Below are 25,520 nucleotides of genomic sequence, written 5' to 3' on the forward strand. Positions count from 1 at the left end.
GGAGACTCCGCAGATCGACGTTTTCGAGTCTCGCTGTAGCGTTGTTCCGACGACATACATACCGGTAGATAATTAAAATTTTCCGTTTCTGATGGTTTTAATAAAAATATGTAGTCCTTTTCAAATATACTCGTCACGGTCGCGCCTCATTATGAAATTTTTCGCTTTGCACTTACGTCATGGGTATATAATACTCTAACTGACCATCCTCACACATCAAAATTTAATTAACTCTCGAATTCCTTTCTGTTTCAGGTACGAAAAACAATTTCGCCGATACAAGCGTGAGTATAAAAAATTGATAAAAATGTTCGAATTCCAGTATAATCTCTGCGAATTAAATTTGAATCCCAGCTCGGATTTATAAAATTCGAAAAAAGTACTATAGCTGGTAGGGTATCGCGCCGCTGCAAGATATCAATCAGCGAAGAAAATGAAAAATACAAAGAGATGGTCGGGCAGTCTCGGAGCAGCTTCATCCCAGTCGCACATGTGTCACGCGCGTATAAACCATTCGGCGTCCACTTTATGGCTCTGGAAAAAAGAGCGGACGGAAGAATGAAAAATCCCGATATTTTTCCGCTCTACCGCCGCGTAAAAAAGCCATAAATAATTCTCGCTCTACGCCGAAAAAAAACGCACACACACAATGCGAAGAACAAGAAGAAACAGTACGATGGAATAAATAGTCAAGAGAGAAAAAAGCGCATGCGGCAGAGTATATGATTCCCTACAGAGGTATGCCTATAATATAGCGCAATGTTCCTTTCCGCATTTTCGCCCGACGAATTAAATAGCCTCCGATAAATCCGCGCTGGCCCGTGTATAAATCATCGAGCTACCGATAATCCGACCGCTCTGAATTTCACAAGGAGAGTAGGCGACGCATTCCGAATATGCGCCATTCCTGTGCAGCCGCTCGTGCGAGGTGATACGCGTCGGTGTGCGCGGCTGCGTTTTCGATAAGGACGTGTCTCTGGGTACGAAATTTTATTTTATTCACCGCAGAAGCACACGTTTACATCGTTAGTTTGAAATTTGCGGTTCATCGACTGCCGAAACTCGACGCGTACGGCGAAGGAAAGATTCTCTCGCGCGATGATGGATGTTCTGAAACTCTCTTCCAAAGTGTCTGCTCGTCGGAATTTTTCGCTTTCTTACATTCCGTCGGATTTGTGTATTCAAACAGCCGCGTGTTCGACAAGTTCTGCGCGCATTGCTGCAGTATACTGCTGTAAAGTAACTTCGGGTACTGCATTTGCGAGTCGAATCCATATAATAACACCGCAGAGTATTAATGTACGACTTACGAGCTTACAAGTTACACTCAAAACTTGTCTGTCGAATTTCCATTGCAAATTACGCGTTCGGCCGTACAGCGAGTGCAGCCAATTATATTCCTCCGAAAAGAGCAACCAGCCTTATGAGAAAAAAACGCGATACGCACAAGCGTCTCGTAGAGATATGGAGAAAAAGGAAAGAAGTAGAACTTGTCCTAATATTGAATTGCCAAAGGACCGCGCCTCGGAGTATCTTCGCGAGGCAGTCGCGCACTTGGTAATCCTGCGACGACCGGCTTTTCCGCAAGCTCTCGATTAAAGTATAAATGCCCCTTGCTGCGCGCGAGCTTCAAAAGAGAGAGAAAAAGAGGAGATTTTAGAGGGTGCCGAGAGTAGGAGGCGACGAGCCCAGACAGTTTGGAAGGGAGATCTCGAGGAAGATTTCGGGGGAGTAGTGGGTGGAGGCTGGTTTCTTGGAGTGACGACCTCCGTAATGAAATTATCTCGACGAGCTCGGGCCTCGTCGAGTGTAATACTTACTCGCTTCGACGGTTCCGAGAGATCTTCCGAGAGATGGACCGAGGAGAGAGTTTCGACCGCGATTGAAAATATCATTCGATGAAGTGTTTCGAGTCCGGGATTTTGTCGGCGGACGTATTTTTTTCAGGCAAATTTTCGCTTATTTTTATCGCAACAAAAAGCCATTTCCAACGATTCCACACACACACATAGTAAATAAAAGCGCGCGAGACTCAGCTCTCGAGCAAAAAAAGGATTGAGAAATTGACGATTCAATTCCGCTAAACGCGCCATCGACACGACGCTGCTTTATCCCGTTGAGAAAAAGACGGATAAAAGATGGAAGTGCTAAAAGGAATCGGCTACCGAAATATTTTCGCCTCGACGTCGCGCGATGCAATAAAAGAGAGAGAGAGAGAGAGAGAGACATATCGTTCGACTCGCGCGTGAGCCGATAGACGCTAGGATGTACGCTTTTTACGATAAATCCATGATGCTACGTGTGTGTGTGTGTTGGCTCTAATAAAAGTATTCCATTGTATTTCCAGTTGATAAATTCGAACGTACAATGGCAAGACGATTAAACGCACACGTGCAGCCGACAGCTCAACGTGCTGGTATATAAGAGTGAAAAATTGTGTACGATGAGTCGGCGGACACACACGAGGCGTGCAAAACGCTCGAATTAGCCCTATATACTGACTCGGACTCTTTTATTGTCGTCGCTCGTTAAAATCCCTCCGAGCTTTTAACGACCCCTTGCTCGAACTTAATTGCCGTACGCGCGCGTGGCGGAAGAAAAAGTGATTCGCAACTACTCAAATTCCTCCTCTTCTTTTTTTGGTGCCTATATTCCAATAGTTTTCCAGCTCTTTTTTTCTCAAAACGAGAACGTCGTCATCGCGAGTAATTTCTCGCGAGGGCATAAAAATAACGAACGTGATCAGCTCGGATTAAGCTGATGTATAATTACCGCTCTTAATAAAAATAAACCGTACACATACATAGCGCATCATCAGTTCCGCCATAAAAGTAACTCGAAACTTCTTGGCGAACTCAATATTTGCTATTCCCTGCGCTGCCCTTACAGCCTCTCACTTCCGCGAAAATCTCTCCGCCACATAGGGGAGAGTCGTAAAAAAATCACTCCCGGGCATCATCGCCGCGGCGCGAATTTTGATTACAAGTTGAATTACTCGCGGGAGATGCTGGAATTAGGATATACGACTTCGGCGCGTATGTATGTGCGGCGTCGCGCGACCGCGGCGGCCTTCGGAAACAATATGCCGTCGTAACTCATTCGGTTTCACTTTACCAAATCCATTCATAAAGTTGCCTAGAAAAAAGTGAGTTTGTGTGTGTGTGGGCGTATGGAAACAAGGGCGCGAAATGCTATACGATTATATGCATTGTCTCGGCGTCGGTCTGATTAACGTCGGTTTTGCGATGGATTTGGAAAAGCTTTTAGAGTTTTTAAACGATGTATACAAGCTGCTACGCGATTCATTAAATTTCGTTCGTTTGAAATTTACGATATGATTTCCGACTTCCAAGAGAGCTACTGAACGTTTCAAAAAGCAGCAGCGCTTGAGAGGACGCTTTTAAACGTTGAAAGCGTTTTCCCTTTTGCAGTAGTGATTTTTCAGAAAAATGAACCACTCCGAAACGTTCGAAAAGACGCGAGTCGATGCTGATCAATCGCTGTTCCATTCAAGGCGTGCCAATGAATCATACAGCTATATGTTTCAGCTGAAAAGCCCACCTGCGGAACAAAATCCAAGCGCACCACCTGCTTGAGATACCAAACAAAGCCAAACAAGGCGCCGCGTATCCCGTCATCCTTTCTCCGCCCCATATGCCCCTCTATAGAACACACGCATACACAGCGAGAATCTCACTATATATAAAGTCGGGTTGGCCTGTGCATAAGGTCGAGGAGCGGAGAGAAAAATCGCTCGGCTGGCGGAAAATGCCTCCGGGCGGAAAGCTTGCGAGCTTAACGCGCAAGCGCGGGCTTGGCAAGCTCGTTCGAGTATACACACACAGCCAGGGGGATACGAGGTGAATGCGTGCGCGAAGCTTGTGTACACATGGGCCTGCGACACGAGTTGCCTTCGTTTATTTTTTGGTGGGTTTTGTGCTCGAGCTTTACGGTTTCGAATTAGGACGTAGAACCGATCGAATGTCCAAGTAGGTGTAGAGCGAAGAGCGAAAGTGGAGACTCGCTTAAGAAGCTATTATTTCAAACTCGCGAGTCTCGCACGAGTTAATATCTCAGCTTTACTCTTCATACGAGACCTGCTGACGGCAAAATAGAAAATTCGCGTATACTTCCAGAATTAATCGACGCCTCGACTTTTCTCTTCGGAGACTCGCTTCACTGCACATATCTCACGTTCGATCAGTCGAGCCTCTCTAACCCTTTGAAATGATGCTTCGAGCAGATTTTTCGATTTTATTTTTATACACACGCGACAGCTCTTCTACTATTCATGCTTCCTCCACGTGTCGCATCGTTGTCGTAGGTGTGTATTTTTAAACAGCCAATACGCGACGTATTGTAATGCAGAAAAAAAAATGACCAGTTAAACAATGTGTTGCGGCATACGCAGGAAACGTTGCTTTAAATATGACTCGACTCCCACGCGCACATCGACTCGTCGATAACCTGTGTGTACGTATACACGCAGCGATCGTTGTACTGAGTTATTCAGCAGAATTTTAGCGATAATTCAGCGCAGCAGCATATCCGGATTCGAAATTTTACGAGCTTACAGCTAGAAATTCGAAACAATTTCCAGTATAGCGGAATTCGCATTACGGCTGAGCATTTGGCAGGGAGCGACTCGGTTTTACAATGGGTATTACAGCTAATCCCAGAATACAGCTAATTTACGCTCGTTTATAATATCGGATTATGAATTTCGCGTTATGTTGAAAAGCTATATAGACTCTGTGTGTGTGTGTGTGTACACGGCGTAAACATTCGATAACGCGCTATCTCTCGCGGCATAGCTCACGGGCTGACCTGCATTTTGCATTGTCTTTGATAAAGTCAATGTTAAGTCACACCGCACTTTCAGCCCACGTGCGCGACGCGTCCGTCAGAGCTGCACCTCAGAATCGCATCTTCGCTATGGTATTAACGGAGCGGCTCTGGAAACTGCTATCAGTCCGGCAGCGATATCTCCTATACACACGCCGTCAGCTGACTGCGGTGGCTTCTCATTGCAACCGAGAGAGAGAGAGAGAGAGAGAGAGAGAGAGAGAGAGAGAGAGAGAGAGAGAGAGAGAGAGAGAGAGAGAGAGAGCATGACACAGGCGGCAAGAGCAGGAGGAGGAATATATACCGCGAGAGAGACGCAGACAGTTCAGTTGGTCAGTCGCGGCACTGCTCGTTTATCCATCTGTCTTTCCGCTCGGCTGACTTCCTACTTCAATGTCACTGTCTCCCACTATCTGTGTATGCATATGTATGTTTGCGTGGGAGTGTACGTAAGTGGGGTTTTTCGGGGTTTCGGAATTTTTGATCTGTTAAAAGCGAGAGCGACTTCTTATCTCAGGAAGCTCTGCAAGTCGCTCGTTAAGGGACGGAGCATTATTCGCCAGCCTTGCAAACTCCTTTCAACGACTGATCAGTCAGAACTGAGCAGTAGGTTATATTTACAAACAATTATCTTATCGCGACTACAAACTCCGCTTGTTACGATAATGAGCCGTAATCACGTGTATACGATTCCCATTAGCGCTATTTCAAAGACGCGCTCCGCGCAAATGTTTCATTTTTTATCATTATTACACTAGCTGCTATCGTGACGTAACCTCGCGCCGCTAGACAATTTCGCCGCTAAAAATAGCCTCGCGAATAATTTCAGTTCGCCGGCGCATAGACACTGCGCGAAAAACCAAAGGAATATCAACGAGCATTCCTCCCCAAAAAAAAGTCGAAAAATCCCCGCGTACGTCAGAGTCGTCTATCTCGAAAGCGGCGCACACTCGAAATAGTCAACCCTACACACACGGCGCATCAGAAGAAGAAGTCGCCGCGAGTATTATATAGGTACAGTCCTTCTCTCTCCCACCCTCCCACTCCTGAGTGCGCGCGCGCGCGTGTCTCTTCCCTCTCTCTCTCTCTCTCTTCCCGCACACACGCGCGCCGTACAGTCAGTCAAGCCTCGAGCAGTAGTCAGTCACTCGCGGCTGACCGTACCGAGCGGTCGCGCACTCGATACTCTCTCATTCTCTCGTCTCTTCCCTTTCAATCCCCTGCGCTATAGGTCGGGAAGTATACACGGCAACGGACAGTATACGCAACAAAGGTGTCCCGATGTCGGCGAAGATCTTCTCGCCCCCCTGGCGGCCTCCGTTCAGCTGAGAGAGTGCGAGCTTACCGTTTCTTTTTCTTTACCCTACACTCGAATCCCTCGGCGGCGAAGTGCAAGTTCAAGGCTTGCCAGAGCGACCGGCCCTCCCGATGCTGATCGCCAGCGACTGCCCTGCAGAGAGTGCGAGGGAAGATGTGACGGCTGTTGTTGTGTTGTCGGCCGAGTGAATTGTGAAGTAGTAGTACATGCACGGTAGTAAGTAGTAATCTGCCGAGGGAGAGCTACTCTGTCGCGTATATAGTGAGAACGCCGGCGATCGTTGTTATTATTATCGTCGTCGTCGTTCCCTGCGCGCGAAGGGAAAGAAGAAGAAGAAGCCAGTGAGTCGGGAAAGTTTGTGTCGCTTGTTGTGTGCGCGCCGGAGAATTGCGGAAATCGCCCGTGGACGTGGAATAAAATCCTCGAGAGGAGAGGGAGAGAGCTTTGAGTAAGTTTCGGACCCGAGCTTTTCTCTGTGTCTGTGTGTGTGTGTGTGTGTGTGTGGAGGGGAGGAAGGCTGAAGGGGGCTTCTCTCGCTTTGTGTGTCTGTGTGTGCGATGATACTACACAGGCGGCCGGCTCTTCTTGTTAGATCGAGTGAAAATCGTGGCTGGAATCTTACGCGCGCGAGGCAGTGAGTAACCGTGCGTGTGTCGTTTTGAATAGTAACGCTTTCTTTTACTTTCCCGCCGGGGGAAGGAGATACTTTTCCCCGGGGTGTACAAGTGTCTATACGCTCGAACGTGCTCGGACTCAATTTCCAGTGTGTCGTCATTTTTAGGTTGTAATGTACAACCTTATCAATCGTTTATTTCTCCTTTAATCACACATCCCATTTCCAGCGGCAACAATGCCTCCGTATTTACGCCCGCGGCAGCGCTTTTTTTATTATATAGCGACGCTCACGGCGAATTGGATTGTTGTGCGCGAATCGGTGATTAGGATGATTGTGTACGGCCGTGTGTGCGACAGGTATTATGTTCATAGCGCTGCACACGCGCCAGCTTGCCATTGTGTATATAGTTATAGCCTTTGTGTTTTTCTTTTTGTGTGTATGTGTGTGTTACATGGCTGTAAAATGTTATACAATACAAGTCGACTTCGCGAATGAGAGCTACAGATGTTGGTTAGAATCGGCATGGAAAAAAGGGGAGAAATTCCCACGCCTATATGAATTCATATCAACAGCCCGTTCACTGGCATTTTCATCGCACGCAAAATTACGAGGCGAGCGCGAGCGTGCGAGTTCATTAAAGATTTACACGTTCCGGTTTACGATCCGTCCGCATAATAATGAATCATCCCGTTCTCTCTCTCTCCCCCTACTCTCATCACGAATGACTGTCGCAAAAATCAGCAGTGGGCAATTATCGCGTTGACGTGCTGCACACTCTTCCTTTTTTCTCTCTCCTCGCGACGTGTACTGAGAATTCGCGCGTAAAAAAAGCATCCGAACCGTGACGCAGGTGTCAAGAAGAAGAAAAAAAAACCCGCGGGGGTATTTTAATCTCCGGTGTGTGCTTCCGTTCTTTGTATAAATTTTATTTATTAGACGAAACCGAGCGGATTATTCCACGGCTCGCTCTTTTTTTCCTCGTCTTATAGTTATTTTCGTGGGGGATAGCGACCGGCGGCGATTTATGACGATCACCTTGGGATGAAATAGTTTCGGACGTCGCGCGCGCGGGAAAAGCTTTTATTTTGAAATCATGCCCCGCGAATGAATGTGTTTATTTAAAGACGGCTCTTTGCCGCACGCTGTCGCCGATGTCGATTTGGCGAAAAAAAAACCAAACGAAATGACTGTATATTCGTGGCAAACGAAAATACAGCGGACGAGATGATATTCCATCCTGTAAACCGCAGCCAGAAGCTTCGCTCGAAGAGCAGGTAAAATATGTATGTATCGAGAGAACAAAGCTCGTATACTTTATAGCGAGAAAATACCGCGCGTCGGAAGATTCGCGGACGAGCGAGTGAACTTGAAAAAAGCACGAATTTATGGGCTATCGTGTATGTATCGCGTGTGTGTGTGTCTTTAAATTACGCGCGTTCGCCGGCTAAATGCAAATCTGTTTGCGCGCACGTATGCGCCTGCTGGCTCATTATTCATCGAATACATATTTAAATTGTGCGCTAAAATCGGTGTAAGCTTATAGTTTCGTGCACTTAAATTAGACCTCGTCGCGTCTGATGAGCTGCGCGATGTGTAAACACGCGTTTGTCGGGAAATTTTAATTGCTGACGCACAAATAAAAATACGACACACACGTACGGTGAGCTTGTTTATTAATAAACTCTGTTCCATCTATCGCGAAACGAAAATAGTTACACCCGACGAAATTGCAGTCGACCGATCAATCGTCCTCGTCTATACTTTTGAATAATAAAACGCGATCCGATTTTCAATATAGTACACACACGCACGGAACACGGAACTCCTCCAGCAGTTCTCCCTCGGCTTATTCATCATCCGGGCAGCACACTTCCCTCCCCCGGTAATTTTTCATTTTTTGCTCGCCCTTCCTCTACACCAGCGCATTCTCGAGATACGTGACCGACGCGCGCGTGTGTGCAGCATAGTAGCCGCCGCCGCCGGCAAGAGAGAGAGAGAGAGAGAGAGAGAGAGAGAGAGAGAGAGAGAGAGAGAGAGAGAGAGGATATAGGAGGAAATACGTATAATATAAAGCGAGAGAGAGCCACGTGATGTAATATCAGCTGGAACGCACACACGTGTCCGAGTATATTTATTAATCTCTCGAAATTTTCTCGTTTGTCGCGCGCGGTTTAATATGTCCGATGCGTGTATCTGACTCTCTCGATATCGGCCGATGCGCGAAAGAGCACGTAACGATGTATAACTCGACGTTTCATTGATTTGCAGGCGAGCGAGCGAGTTATTCACTGGATATGCGTTCATTCTTTATATCTGCCGTTTGGATGCTAATGACAGCGCGGCGGAGTTTATTTGCCCGCGATAGTCGAGCCCGAGTGCGCCTGTGATCGAAGTGTCTAATTATATGGATTTTACGACCCAGCGACAATCTGCTTTTGACGGATGCGAGCTAATTGATGCGTTGGGAATTTATTTTTGAAAAAAATCCCCTTTTTTACGCTGCGGGAGAAATCATAAATCTCGACGACCTACCCCGAGCGATAAGAAAACGCTGGTGAATTATTTTTTCCGCTTAGCCTGCGCGTGGAGCTTGCATTCCGCGCGACTTTTATCTGGGATATTCGAAAAACAAGCGAAATTATTTTCTCTCCGCGCGTTGAAATAGCTCGAGAGAGACAATGTAGTTGCGAACTCACTGTTCCATCGTGGCTCGCGGGCGCGAAAAATTGCATTTGAAATTGAAATTCCAACTGCATACACTGTAACTCCCATTACTCGATAATCAGTCTCTGCTGGTGAATCAGGCGGCTTAGCGGCGGGTAAAACAATGTCTGGCGTTTCGGAGGAAAAATATTATATTGTGCAACTAGGGGGGGGAGGAAAGGGCGATTTCTAACGAGGGTGAGATTTGAGCACGAGTTGGAGTCGAGGGCGCCGAAAGCGCCCGAGACGGAGACGATATGCGAATTCATTCACGGGGGTATATAATTGAAAAAGTCCAGCTGCTGCTGTATGTCGCTCTCGCTCTGGCGCTTGTTTTCTGCAAATTAGAAATTATGATTCCTCGGGAATTAAAACCGCGCGTGTATATTTCGCGCGAAAAAACTTCTGGAGCTAAATTGAAGCGCGAATTGGCCGCAATTTCAAAAAAAGAGAAAAAAATTACAGCGTGATCAGCGACTTTTCCTCGGCGCCCCGCTGTCAGTCCTTACTCTCCTCCCCTGCGATCGTCGTCGTCGTCGTCCTCTAATCCTCGGGTTTATCCTTAGCTTTAGCTCCTCTTTTTCTTCCTCTCGGCGATCGTCGTTTTTTTTTTATTAACTCTCGCGCGCACGTGGTAATGGATATTGCGTGCGCGTATTGTCGCATGTGTGCCCTCTCGTGAACTCTCGCCTTTAATTAGACTCGATTGGCGGAATTTTTATTAATTGGAGATTCGCGTGGGTGGATTTTTGCTTCTTTTTCAATGAATCGGTGATAACGAATAGAAAACATTTTGTCGTACGTAACAGTTGTGTCGATTAGAATTATTTGTCTACAATACGTCTATCACTTATCGGCAATTCGAATAAGAAACCAAGTCGTGACGACAAAAAAGTTATCGCATTGCGTCAAATACGTTCATTCGTGAAAGTCCCAAATTCATCATTACGCTCCGGTGACGTGTGTGCAGCGACGCCTTGATTCACACGAGCCTCGACGATAGCGGCGTCCGAGCGAGAGCACGAAAATTAATTATAAAAATTATTTAATAATTATTCATCGCCATACGCGGAGATAGAGAGAGAAAAAAATAAAGCAGTTGCATAAAATTTACATACCGCGCGTTTAATGCCCGGAGTCCTAAGTCTCTCCCTCCCCCCTCTCTCTCTCTCTCTCTCTCTCTCTCTCTACACATTATTAAATAAACGCGCGCGGCCGCATCACAAAGCTCGTCGCGGAACTTAACGCGTCGCTCGTAAAATTTTCTTTCATTACTCGCCATATGCAGTCGCCGCGTAAATAAAAGATTACTCTCCGCGTTGCTACCCTCTCGCTGTATTATAGCTCACTCCGTGCGAGTATTTTTTTCTCTCGTCCACGGCTTTGGCCTATACCGCGTTTGTTTATTTATAAATATGATCCCAAAAATAATTTCCGCGAATTCATCTGTAGCGCCTAATTCCGTGACAAATACGCTTGGCCGACGAGAATCACAGAGCGACCGCAGAGTTGCAAAAATAAACCGAGAGAAAGATCTTTAAATTCGCAGTGATGCACGTTCGACGATATTTCGAAGAAAGACGCTAAACATGCTCGTCTCGAAGCCGATATAAAATATCCTTGCCCGCAAATATAGCTACACGCCCACGCACGCATCCGGCTAATGAGTTCGTCCTCTCCGCGATGCGCTGCTGGAATAAAATCGAGTGCACAAGAGAGAGAGAATATCCTCGAACGTTCAATGACGGAAATGTACGCCGCAAATGGTTTTATTGCGCGCCTGAAAATGTCATCACGGGGGCATAAGTAAAAATTTACGAGTTTCGGGTATGGAGGGCGAATTCGAACTCCGCACGTTCCGCGCAGAGCTTCTCGACTTTTATATTATTCGACCGCGAAAGCTCTTTGATGTTTTATCGCGCTGATGCACTCGCGCCGCCGCGGGCAAGTAAACAAGCTGTAAAAGTATAGCTCCGCGACAATATGCGTTTCCTCGAGTGTGTATACCGTTGTTTTGAGTGGATTTGATTTGACTAATTGTCAAGTTTCTTCGTAAGTCGCTAAATGCTATCCTCGTGTGTTTCACGCGTTTCGCGCTAATAAAAGCTCTGATCCGCGATTCAAAAATATTTACGACGATCTACGGATTGCTCATCAACGCGAGCCGAATTCATCCCGACGAAAATACGTCCTCAGGCGCTTTACGACTGCGCATCAGGCTGAGATCCCTCCAAGGCTGAGATCCTCGAGTTAATCAAGCTCGACGTTTGTTTATCTGCCGTTAAAAGCTCGAGTGATATAGCGGCATTTCTCTCTCTCTCTCTCTCTCTCTCTCTCTCTCTCTCTCTCTCTCTCTCTCTCGTTTCCCATAAAGCGGATGCAGAGTAAGGGCAATACGGGAACGTTTTATTTCACCCCTTTTCGCGCGCGCGCGCGCGCGGTCGATGCTATCTTTTATATACATACCCCCTTGGCGGCGCGAGAAAGACGGCGATTCTTATCGGATTCAATTGTCGAGAAACGCGATTCGCGCTCAATGTCGCGAGAGGGTAATGAAAGGAGATTTTCTCGGTGATATTTGTAAGCGATTGCCTTGCCGTGCGCAGTATAGTATTGCCGCTTTTGTGTGTGTCGTTGCTTCAACGAGCCGGCGAAGATGAATCCGTTTTATACTCTCGAGCGTCGAGATGATTGGCGTTGAAGTGTGTTTAACTTTCACCTTGTTTGTTCAGCTCGAAATTTATTGTGTTTTTTTTGCGTAATCGCATATTGGATGATTATATTACGTTATGTTGACGCGAAACTTGAGAGTAAAAATGCTACTCGTATGCAAATGCGCAGCGAGAGCCTCGCGCATACTAATAGCCGGCATTTCAGTTATTTACTTGAAATTTTTCGAGGTTATATCAATAATGTGCATTAAACTTGTACGACATCTTTATTGATCAAGTGTAGCGCTCATTGCCGTATTGATTTTATACGTTCGCTATATACATATCAGGCAAATATCCGTTTGCATGTTGCTGCATAGCGACTAATCATAAGTCTATCCGACGATACCGTTTGAGAAAAATGCGTATGATCGACTAAAAATAATCTCCGAAAAGTGAATGTTATTGGATCCCACCCAATAATCGATCATTAAAAAATTCAAGCACGTCGCATTAAGATGAAAAACGGGGCGTACGAAAATAGAGCTTCCGCGCGAGGAAAAAATAAATCCGAATTATTCGCGACGAAATTAAATTTTTTCAACTCCCGACCGTTCGCGCCTCGGTTATATTTGTTAAGAGAGTTATCGTCTCCGATTGAAATAAAAGCGACGCTAGATGAGTCACTTATTCGACGACGGAATTAGACGTCGCGACCACAGAGAACCGCATTTTTTTCGCGGCTCTCGGAATAAAAATATCGTCCCTCCCCCATAACACGTGTCACCCCCGGCGTGTATCCAAATCTCCAAAACCCCGCAAGCTTATCGCTCTCCTGCGAATAAAAGTCGAACGCCCTCGCTTTATAATGTCGTCCGTCGTTTTATCGGGAGATCACCGAGAGGGAGAGGAGGAGAAAAAAGCTCAAGCTCCGAGAGATAATGGACGTTTTCAGGGATTTTCGCGGGTAATAGTTCCCCCCGCGTCCGCATTGTTTATGCGCGAAGCAAGAAAAATATCGTTTGAATACGTCGGCGGAAGTGCCTTTTTTTCAAATTCGAGCTCCTACGCGTTGTCCGTACACAGGCCGGTGAAAGTGTGAAAAAAACACATGTCAGAAGCGACGCACATTGCGATAAAGTTCTTCCGTCCGTTTTCTCTTTCTTTCTTTCGCCGCCGCGAGCACGTGCGCGTGTGCATCTGCAGATAACAGTCGCTCGATGATTAATTAGTTAATTGCTAAATCAACATCGCATGAATTCTGCCTCGCGACGACGGCGCGGCTCGCGTTCATTGACAAACGCCGCTAATTGACGACTGATTAATTCGTCATAAGCACTCGATCGCTGCGTATAGCTCTCGACTATATGCGTGTGATTGCGAAAGAAATCCACGAGGCTCGAGTCGTGTAATCGATTGTTCGTCGAGAAAAAATACGCGTGTGTAATAGGCCGCACGCGTATCGCGGCATTGATAAATCAAGTGTGTACACGCGCATTACGTCTGCGATGATTGTTATACCGGAGGCTCGAGCATAACCTTCTTTGCGTATGTACTCGAGAGGAGATCGAGAGCTGCTTTGATAAGGATTCGTTCATCTCAATTTGCACACTTAAGGCGGCCATTATGCGAAGCACTTTACACAGGGCCCCGGCGAAAATAGGAAATCAAATAATCGCGGCGGCCGACGCGTCGGGAGTGAAAAATTGATTTTCCGAATTGAATAATTCCCTCCTCTACCTCGCGGCGAAAGATTGATGACATGAATTCTCGCTCGAACCAGTTCCAGCGCGTCCGCGCAGCATCGGTATCGAGCACGTCGGCTCTTTCCACTTCTCTAATTACGATCGAGTCCACGATAAATTACACACGGCGTCTCCTAAAAATTCATGAATTATCGCTAAAAGAAACACCGCAGACTTCCAAGTCTCTCTCAAACACGCTTCGCTTCACAGCAGTGCAGTTCTGCGTCTGCTCTTTGTTTTGATCGCCTCTCGTACACGTATACGCCATTCGCGCGGCGGCGTATAATTGAAAGCGAGATATCAGAGCCCTGGCAGCTGCTGCACTTCCGCGATTCCGAGCTATGCTGTGTGTATGCCGTGAGGAGATTTCCAAGTCTCTGTTGAATCTCCGTTGAACAGTATACAACGCGGATAGCTCTCGATGAAGACCAAAACCAGGATCGTTTTTTTTCTTTTGTACATGTATGTACGTTATGCAGAGAATAAAAAGAAGAGCGGAAAAAATAACGTCAGTCCCGTTATAAATAACCCGATCGAACGGCCGCCTCGTATGAACGCTCTTGTGCACGTACGTAGATACATGTATACGAAGAGAGAGGCACAGAGCACACGTGCTCGGGAGAGAAAAATCGATTCGGCGCAGCGCTGACGAGAGGGCGTGTGCGATATTTCCTCGTAAAGTCCGAAATCCGAGCCGACGGTGTGACGCTACTGCGCGAAAATTTCGTATATGAGAGAGAGCTGCGGGTTTTTCGTTATGGATATACTGTTTTTTGTTGTGTATCAAGGAGTGTAAAGGAGTCAGCCGAGTATAGTTACATTGATCAATTTTTCTCACCGTCGCTGATCTAAAAATAACGTTTTCCTTGATGTTAAATTAAAACCAAGACCGAAGAATGCAAATTCACTGATATTGGATATCATTTTAATCCTCTTCGCAGCTATTACATTAAGCTCGGAATACCAGGGAAAATCGTTGCTATTTTACAGTATCGAGATTCCTCACCTTTCCCATCAGCGATGCTCAGTTTGCTGCTATCGGGCATTTTTTCCAACGCAGCCCGATAACAATATCCTCGAACACTCGCTTCATCAACGACAGCATCCGCAAGCCAAAAAGAAAGAAAAAAGCCGCAACAATCAAATCAACGCGATTACAGCTGTGAAAGACACACACGTGTCCGACATCGCGCCAGTTCAAACACGCGCTACCCGAATCGCTGCGGCACGTGTACGCGCGAAGATACGCTGAAAACAACAGCGGTATGGAGAGACAGGAGCTTGATAAGGAGAGAAAATTGCAGCAAAGGAATTGCGATACGAAGTTGGTTAGCGAGAGAGAGAGAGAGAGAGAGAGAGAGAGAGAGAGAGAGAGAGAGAGAGAGCAGAGCGATTGATTTTCTTTCTCTCTCTCTCTCTCACTCTCTCTCTCTCTCCTGCGGTCGTATAGCAATTTCAGAGCTGAGCTTGCGTAGAGCTCAAATTGTTTTATAACGAAGGAGTTCTATCTGCGTGTGTACACGGTTTATTTATACGGATACATCGGTGTAAGTGTAGTGTTCGATTATTGACATGCCTCGTGTGCGCCACTGTTTACATCGAGAGAGAGAGAGAGAGAGAGAGAGAGAGAGAGAGAGAGAGAAGTTTTCCTTGTTATGTCTGCGTTACAATGCGATGAATGAAGCCACGCGGGTCGATCAGTTTTTCAGGCCTCGAAAATATAAATTGGCCGCTGCGTCGTTTGTTTATACCGAGAATCTATACCGTGATCGCGGAATTAGAAATGCCCCAAGGGAGTGTATACCCTACATTTTTTTTAATTAAATTCCTCGATATTTATACCTCGATGCCGATCAATTTTCATTCTTCTCCAACTTTTCCCTCGACTACAATGTATATAGTCCGAGGAGCTTCTGTTAATTATCGCTCGATGCATCAAAAAAGGTAGCCTCGTAAAAGTCTCGCCTACGCGCAGTGAACTTGAAAAATCGATGGAGGACTATCGCATCGTAGTAAAAAAAAACTGTGCGCGATAACTGCAAGGGTGACACGAAAACCGAGATAAGTAGACGCGCGATCCACCCTTCAGTTTTCCTTTGAAGTTTCTCCGTCGTCTATCAATCGATATTTTTTCTCAACTTTTAACCAAACTAGATATACCAACCAGGTTCCGAAGATTAAATTACCGCAATAACACACTTTTGACACTCCCTCGCCTCCAAAAATACCGCAAAACATCATCATAATACATCGAAAATATTCACTGCACGTAGTCGCTTCGGTAACCCGAGATGCGTGTGTGTCAAAGGTGACCGCAGCGGCATTTCACAACCGGCACGGACAAAAGAAACGGCACCTCCAGGACTGCGCGGCGAAAAAAAAAACTCTCCCAACGCGCGAGACGAATAAGATTACCGGCCGATCGTCTGTGGCCAAAGGAAAAAAATTGCCGCTGATAAGTAGATATACAGTCGACTCGAGGCCGATAAAAGCCATTCGCTGCTTTTATATATATATAGCTATAATGCGCGGAGAGAGATCGAAGCCCTTCTCGCTGTGTACGCCGTACCTATACACAGAGCCTTCGGATAGGGTGGGAAAGTCGCTGGCGCGTTACAGAAGTTTTTATGTCGAACCGATAATCCATGCGGATTGCTTTGACAGCGCTAATTGACGCCGATGCCTGATGCCGTGTTACGTGCCCCTTATTTCGCTCTTTTCTTCTTCGTTACGCACACTCGCGGGAAATTCGAAATTACTATTTCGGCTAAAGTATTATCCATCAGCTAGCGATATACACCTTTTTTACAGCGGAAAATTTATAGACCGAGAATACAAGGCATCAGAGGGGATGAAAAACGCCGGGATTGCGTGCGCGACCACGGTCTCACGTGAATCCGACGCATACGTCATTGTGCGCCGTGAGATAGCTTTCTTTTTAAGGCGAAAATGATAGCTTCGTCTAATTCACTCTGATTGAAAGTATCGCTCTCGCGGCTCTTTTTTCGCGCTGGAATTAAAGACGTATAATTCATACACAGCCCTTGTAATATCTATTCGCTAAATTATATATCAAGGGGCTGATGTTCATAAACAAGTTCGCGCGCAGCGACGAGTTTGAAAAGCCCCGGCGCCTGACGTATTTTACCGCGGGATGTGGTAGTAGTAGTTTGTATTATTAAAGTCATAATGGGCCGCGTCGCGCGCGCGCACGGCGTTGACACAAACTTATCCGATTATATTTAATAAACACGATATTTTCTCTCTCTCTCTCTCTCTCTCTCTCTCTCTTTCAGAGTTTCCACTGTGTACATTCAGAAAACAAGCGCATGTACACACGCCGGCGAGCGATGGCTTTTACGTAATTCAGCGCTTCTGCTAATAATTCAAGTCAATTAGAGTGGAACTTTTCTCGTTACACGCGGAATAATTCCTCGTCTCGTTTGTGTTTAATAATAGTCGCGTGTGTGTGTATACGACGAAAACTCTCGCGCTAATGAATTTTAATTCCGATGTATAAGGTTATAATTAAAGCAGCGAAAACTAAATCCGAACCCCATCCCTGAAGAAGCATCGACGATCGCGCATCAAAGTGTCCCCCTATTTATATAGATTCGCCCCACGTGCGCTACGCGTGTGTAGTCTCTCTCTCCTCGCGGCGTTTCATTGAGAACGTCAGCGTGTAGCGCAGCGACACAGACACACATGGTCGGCTATTTTCAACGATCGTGCCGCTAATAATAACGGCGCTCTCGTCGAGCGATCGATATATAGCAAGTCTACGACGTCGCTGACGAAGACGTTGATGATCTGCGTCGTGTGTGCGCGGTTGATATAGTTTTCTGGAAATAAAAAAGAGCTGATTTGAAATTTAAAATTTTCCAGCCGACGAAAGCGTCGAATTACCGCGTGATAAGACGATACGAGGAATTATTTTCTCTAGCTTTCTCGCACTCTTGAGTGTAAAAATTCAGGTTGATTCAGCGAAAGGGTGACCCAATTCGGAGGCTCGCCGCTGCGGAGATAAAGTCGCCCGATGCAGCAGCGCTGGCTCGGAAAGTTTGCGCGTTGAAATGTGTTTGTCGCATACCTGTGCGCAGCAGCGGCTGAGGTTGAAAGAATCGCGTTTATATTCGAAAATTAATGCAGCGAGAGTCTCTGAACCTTCATTTTTTAGAGTCACTTTGACGCTGATAATTAATATAGCAAGTTTGATGAATTACGAAAGTATGCGATGCATTCATCTCGTATACTTTGCCGAAGGACTCTCTCGAGGAAAGTTCGCCGAGGCGAAGTGTTTGGTGCTACCGTTATTTTTAGTTGCTTTATTAACTACGAACTTTCGCTGAAATATCCGAAAAACGACGATTTCGGGAAACTCGCCCGACCTTTTTTTCCTCACACTGCGATATTAACGTACAATTTTTCTTTCTGTTCCAGGTAAGTGTCGCAAATACTCCGTCAATCGAAACTCCACCGCATGTGAGTACTGTACAAAGTTGGCTCGCGATATTCTTTTGCGATGCATACGACGTACAAAGAAAAGGGAACTTTCTCTCGCGAGCTCTATTTTTACAAGCGTGAGCTGTGCTACCACAAAACAGTAAAAATTTCAATTTTCCCGTGGAAAAATTCGCGCTCCCTTACTATATACGCCGAGAGATGTTTGTTCTCTTTTCGGAGAATTTTCATATATCGGGGCGATTCCGCGCAGGAATTTCGTCGCGCGCATTTTTTTCGCTCTCTCGCACGAGAGAGGCGAGATTACGAAGGCGCCTTTATGCTTTACGGTTGCTTCGCGCCGGAATTTTTTCGCCGCGACGACTGCGTTCCCTTTTTTTCTCCTATCTTATTTCTGGGCTCTGGCTTCCTTTTTTCACAAGGAACATCGTGTGATTAGAAGAATTTTTAATTTTGTTAAATATCTTGCCTACGTTTATACTGAAGAGAGAGAATGTTTAATATGCATCAGCGCAAAGTTCGATGCCATCCGCGGCACTAAATTATGAATATCATGCGCATACGATTAGCGGAATTCAAGCGCGTCGTGAAATTACATTATTCAAGCACATCAAAACAGATAAAATCTCTTTATCAATTTTGATTTACCTTCGAACGCAGAGAGAGAGAGAGAGAGAGAGAGAGAGAGAGAGAGAGGGAGGGAGAGAGAGAACCGGTTCTTCAGGAATCCCCGCGTGCTGAAAAATCACCTCCTAATCAATGATTGATGAAAACAAACGCCTCGAGTTTGCTCTCTCTCTCTCTCTCTCAAGTGTATGAGTCCGAAAAGAATCGATGGTCGAGAGTCGAGCACTAATGGCATCGATTAAACTCCTTCGTTTATTCGGAGCATTTATCGCTCAAAAAGAGACGCAGCGGGGATTACAAACATTTTAGCGGAGCTTTTAAGCTCAGCCCTCGGGTGCAGCAGAGAGAGAAAGAGCTTTGCGCAGTTCTTATCCCAAGGTTTCTTCTGCCGCCGATCGGGAAATTTACGTCTCTACATGGATGCATGTATATAGGGTCCTCGTTTTTTTTCCTCGGTATCACGAGAGCCGCAGCGCGGATATTTTCACATAATTCAAAGCGATGCTTACGTCACCCACAACGACTTGATAATAATCCCTCGGTTACGTCGCGAACGTCGTTATGATTTACCGGCTACGTTTCGTGCATTATACGCTTCTGGAAATACCTGAAACGCCGATAAGACGTTATTACTGCGAAGAATTAACTGCCTCCGTAAAAGCGCTCCGCGTTAACGAAGTTTATTAGACACATTCTTTCAAAGCCGATCCGCAACGCAAACAAATAATCACCTGCACCTACGCCTTCCTCCCATAAAAAAGAAATCCCCTCCTTAGACCCCCTCCACGCGTCCGCTCGAAAATCATTTTCCCGAAGAGTCAACATCGATCACCGAAAATTGCCCGCGTACGCACGTCATCGAGGTCGCTCATAAGAGAGTGGCGCGTCTCTTTTCCTCTGCTTCTGCTTCTTCTTCTTTTTTTTCGTAAAGTGGCCGGCAATCCCGGGAGCCGGTAATAGCTCGTCGCGTCGATCGATACACACGTGTGTGTGCGCGAGTGTACCTGACAATTTAATACGTCGCCGAGAGAGCGAACGACTCGGAGGGTTCGTCCTCTTGATTAGCTCTATATCGGCGGAATGTGTGACGTGCCGATAAAACGGCTTCTTTTCTTCCCTTCGGCTCGATGAGCAATGCTGCGATGGATCGTGGAAATGTGTATTAGAATTTTCGAGCTATCGTGTACGTAAGTACATGCTATGACTGAAATAGGCGCGCGCGGTAAATATTTATTGCTGTGTGACTCCGAATAAATGCGATGTGTGTACGATTTTCCGTGTGTTTACTAGAAAATATCGCGAGAGAGCCGCTTGCGCAATGTTTATTTTAAATTTTAATGCTAGTTGGCTTGAGTTTTTGTTTATCTTTATACGTGTTCGCCGTTTTTAGCCGGCTGTTCGATCTTTTTAATGCGTGTATTAATTTTTTACACGGACGCGTACACGCGTTAACCGCCGCAGACGACTGACGTAAAATTGTAGAGCACAACACGCGATGTCGGATGAATTTGTTTTTCTTCGATCATAAGAGGGGGGATATTCGAGAGGAGCAGTGTGCGAGAGCGAAGCGATGTGTATCCCGGAGATTAATGCCGTGAAATGATCCGGTATACACACGATATATTATATAAATAGATGATTTAGCAATTCAAATCAGTGCTCGCGCGACTATACTCGTCATTCCCCTTTGGAAAAATTCCGCGATTTATTTATAGCCGAATTCGATGCTCGTCCTCTGCTGCGTGAAATATTTATCGAACTTTCCTCGTCGTGCACAACTCTGTATTGTTATATTCTGCATTTTCTTCCTCCCTCCCTATTTCGATCATTCATGAAAATTCCGCCTTTTCTCACTTTCTGTTCCCGTTTTTTGCTGCCTTTTTTCTCTCTCCTCGTCGGCTCCGTACTTTCCGAGATTAGGGCGCGCGCGCGAGCTTTTCTCGTCCGGAAAATTTCCATGTAATCTTTATTTCGCCCGTAGAAACGCAATACCTCCGATACTCTTGAATGAAAAAAAATTCGAATGCCGCGCATTTAGCTAACCATCTCGCGGCTCTAAACTGCATACACACAGTGTAACAGACGTCGGCAACCGAGCATCTAATGGGCTTTCGAATGGGCGAGCTGCACGCGCGGAATAAATCAATTTAGAGGCGGCGATAATAATAACAACAATATAAACCCGCGCGCGGCGGGCTCCGATGCCAAATGCGCGCAGAGCGCCCAAGTCCCTCTACAATGCGATGGCTTGTTTTGCGTAACTATAATATACGCCATACAGTCTGCGCCACGCACATGTACGCGTACGTACACACGGACGGACTTTGAATTTCCCATTTCCATTTTGCGGAGAGAAGCTTCCGGTGTCGCGGTGGAACAGAGCCGACAATGTTCGCGAGCGTGTGTGTATTATTAATAATCGCTATTTTCGCCGGTGGGGTCCGCGAGCTTTTTGGCATTTGTTAAAATATAATATTTTACCGCACATAGTCGCGAGGATGACTCTCGCGAAAAAGCCGGCCCGAGAGTAGACACGTTAAGATTCTATCTAATCTCGAGATTTACGAGCGAGAATCTCATGCGTTATACTACGTGTCTTTTCTCGGAAGAGCTCGAGCCGGCTACCGCGATACCTCCTCGTTTTTATTTTCATATTTCAAATTTCCTGCGACTAGCGCATTCGTAAATCGATCGTTCGAGAGCCGGAAGCTTCGAGGACGAAGACGCGAAAACAGCGCCGTCAACAATGCTCGTTACATCAATGCCGCCGCGATAAAAGTCAACGACACCTTCGTATCTCGGGGCCAGAAATACGTCCAATCAATCGTGCGTATCCACTGGCGCTGCTATAAATACAACGATTCATCCTTCCCACTGATCTGAGAGACAATAAAACGTGGCCGTCGCTCTCCGGAATCGCGAATCGCTGTACTGTGGTATGTGCTCGCACCTGCATCAGCTCGGCGGAAATTTATCGCGCACGTGTGGTTTCTTCCTTCAGCGATGCTATTTTTACTTCCGGCCGCAAGGTGTTCGGCGCTGCGGAAATAAGCCGAAACGGACGAGGTGTGGCGGTATGGGGAGCTTTCGTTTATCCGGCCGTGAGCTTCCATTGCTGCCGAAGCTTCGGACGGATATAAGGGGGAATGACCGCGTCGAGGTAAATCAAGGGGAATGATTACTTTTCTTCCAGGGAATATTCATGGGATGTACGTGCTGTACACTCGAAGACCAACGCTGTGTTATATTCTGAAAACAAAAATATATAGAAACCAATCGTTACTTTCGTACTATGTATACACACAGACGCGCTATATCCACGAAAAAATCGCGATTCATTACCATCAGCATCCGCCACTCGCGCGCGTAAAAGCTCGGTGCCAGATGAAAAAAGACAACCGGCGCGAAAAGGGTCGTCCTCGTCGTTTACGACGAGCCTTGTGCCGCATTTTATCAACGAAAAAAAGAACGAAAAAAAAGTAAGAGAGACAGGTGATGCTAGCCTTGGTTCGGCACGGACAAGCTCTCGCGACGAAAACGGCTCCCAGAGTCCGTCTTGGAGTACACACCGAGAGCAGCTTATCTCGACGAGCTTTACGTGTGCGCGAGTCGAGGTGAACCAAGAGAGACGAGGAGAAGCTAAGATAATAGGATAAAGCCGCAGCCCGAGAATTCGCTCGCGCTTCGTTGTTTATAAGCGCGAAGCAATGCGTAAGGAACGACGACGAGGTGCAGTGTAGTACACCTCGTTATAAGAACACGCAATTAAAGCTCGGCGTAACGAGTCTAGCGTATCGGATAGGCGAAATCAAGCGGCGACCCAATTCATTTTCCGCGTCTAAAAAAAGAAAGAGCCCTCAGAGAGAGAGAGAGAGAGAGAGAGAGAGAGAGAGAGAGAGCAACACTGCAAAACGAGCTGCTGCAGTAGTCGACGCCGCCGCCGCCGACGCAGCGAAATGTCATTACCGGCTAAGAAAGTCGAGTTTTATCGCGAGCGCCTACGGTGTCGGGGGCGATTTCGCCTTAATTAATTGCCCGTTAACTCGCTGCGGTGTACACGTTGCGGCGAAGAAAAAAATATATAGCCGCGGGAGGAAGGAAGCGCATAACTTTCTCGAGGGTACGTATACACACGACGTGTATAGGTGCGAAGTGAAAAAGGGTTAAGAGCTTGCGATAAACGCGCGCGCGGGAGTAGAGAGAGATTTTTTACGCGCGTGTGTGCGTATTGCGAGATTTCGATTAATCTCCGCCTTTTCGCCTAATAAGCCGGTGTGGGAGCTGCGGACTTGGCTGAGAGTCTTTTCTGAAAGTTTAATTGAATAACCGCACGAAAGCGTCGCGAAACTTGCGCTGCTGTTCAAGACTCGTGTCGCCCTTGTGTGTATGTGTGTGCGATAAAGCAAAAAAGCAGTGTGTCAGGGCGAAACTACTCGTCGCTCGGTGGAAAGTAAAGGAAAAAGGTGGAGAGAAGTTTTGCCTTAATTTTTCCTTGAAACTGCGCAAGACCGCCGGTACCTTGCGCGGTTTATCGGCGCGAGGCATTTCACCTGAGGGACGTCCTATTCGTCTTTGTGATCTTTTTTTGCTGTACGTTGTAATATGGTCTTTGAAGTAAACGTCCTTTTAATTTCCGAGTCCATTACGGAGGATTTCGTCCGGGAATGCAATTTAGAAAATAATCGATCTCGCGTACTGATAAAATGGACGCGCTTCAAAGTGCTGCAAAGTAGATAAAACGCGCGAAATCGATTTCCCAAAGCGAATGCCGTGTTCGCTGAATTTTCGAAAAGACCGATGTGTTTTCGGGTCGTGCATGATTAATAAGTTCGAACTAAATGAATAACGTCGCGGAGTTTAAATCACCCTCTTAAGAGACTAGTCAAACATTAATAAATTCCCACAGATATAAAACTTCATCGTATCAGTCGTTACATAAGAACTATTTATAAAGGACTACCTCATCCGAAATTGTCGCAACACGTAGGTGTAGTGTCGATGCATTAACAACAATCGCATCAATGAAATATTTATCCTACACATACGTGATTCAATACCAATAGATGAACGTATCGAAATCGTAAATTGAAGCTCTCCATTGATTCTAAAAGCGGCCTTTCAAGCAACCAATTTTATTATACGCGGAATCGAAAGCCCGTAATTATTACAAAGCGCGAAATGGATGTTTATACTTGTAAACGCAAACAAAATATTGCAAATGAATCGCGAAATTAACCAGGAAAAAATGTGATATTTTTCGTGAGTGGTAAAAGTTCGGAACTGCAGTAGTGCGCGGAGGCATCAAAACAAAGCTCCTCTCTCATTCTCACTGTTGTTTTTCACTCTACCAAACAAAATATTCAATTCAATGTTGAATCTCGCGCGCGCGTATTTTCATTATCATTCGTAAATTAACTATACGCACGTAGGGGCAACGATAGAAACAAAAGTAAACAAAGAGAGCCGTGCGTGTGTGTATAAAAAATCGTAGAGAAACTGAAAGCTCTAAAATTAAAATATTCGACATCGCGGACAGCTATAAGCGAGAGAGCCTCTGCCTCTGAAGTTAGGATGCGCGTCAAGGGGAGGGGATTTATAATTCGGCCAGCCTTCGACAAACGCTCGAAATAACAATAATCCGTGACGACACGCGTAGTGTCCAAATTCAAGCTGTGCGCTGACTGTCTCTCTCTTCCTCGCGGTTTCGCGCGCGTGTAGCTACAGCTTGTCGCGCGCCAGTGCCAAGAGATAGAGACCGAGAGAACAGCTGACGGCTATCAATAATCGGACGACTCGGATTTGGATTGAGCGTCAGCGGAGCTGCTTTTCCGGGATTTGGCGAAAACTCGCCGAAATTCGGGCTGCTTCTGTTTCGCGTCATAGTTTATTGATATTAATCAAGAAAAAAAATCGAAAGGTAAATTTCCGCTCGTTCATTCGAAAATATTTGATTTAATTTTTGCGTCGAGAAAACCACCGCTGAACATTTTCTTGGAACTCGCCCAGTTAAAGTCTGGCCGCACAGGCGAGGTGAAACAATCCGACCGACGAAAGAATTGCGGTTGGTTCCTTCATTAGCACCGGTATCGCGCTGCTCTACTACTGGCAAATTTTGGCTATTAGCATTAATGTACGCTCTTATTAACAGGCTTGATTATCCCGCCAACAGGGCAACGTCGCTAGTCTACTAAATCCTTTTTTAGGACGAATCACGCCGAGTCGAGCTTTAATAACTCCGATGGTAATCGAGAGAAAATACTCTCCTATATTCATAAATATTCATTACACGCTGCGGGGGCGAGTGTATTATATGTCGCGTATCGCGAGATCGGCACGTCCTAATTAAAAGCCGAACGGGACGCAACGCTCGATTTCACTGGAAAAACTAATTAACCCTTGAAAAATTTTCAATTCATGGTTTATGTATAGAAGAGCTTTTTAATCAAGCTCGACAGCGGAAACGCATCCAAGCGATCGCATGTATGTGTGCGTATATTGTAAGCGCATACGCAAATGAAAATCGCGGAGCGATTGTACGATGACTCTCGGCTCTC

The 25,520-nt window shown here is 46.1% G+C and overlaps 1 protein-coding gene across 18 annotated transcripts in view; it reads left to right on the plus strand.

The window, feature by feature from the left end:
* The window catches only part of LOC100123078 (octopamine receptor beta-2R), a 176,998-nt gene that overhangs the window by 99,597 nt on the left and 51,881 nt on the right, over window positions 1–25,520 (plus strand). For 3 of the 18 annotated variants that reach the window (XM_032600556.1, XM_031931271.2, XM_031931272.2), the window contains exons 1-2: window positions 5,978–6,611; window positions 18,319–18,360. The exons of 12 other annotated variants lie outside the window; for them this stretch is intronic. The gene's annotated coding sequence lies outside the window, so the exon portion shown is untranslated. Of the gene's footprint in view, window positions 1–5,977; window positions 6,612–18,318; window positions 18,361–25,520 lie in introns of those variants that run through there. 3 more of the 18 variants (XM_032600555.1, XM_031931269.2, XM_031931270.2) reach the window with 1 other exon arrangement.

Source organism: Nasonia vitripennis, chromosome 5 (assembly GCF_009193385.2).
Source record: "Nasonia vitripennis strain AsymCx chromosome 5, Nvit_psr_1.1, whole genome shotgun sequence".
NCBI classification, from domain to species: Eukaryota; Metazoa; Arthropoda; class Insecta; order Hymenoptera; family Pteromalidae; genus Nasonia; species Nasonia vitripennis.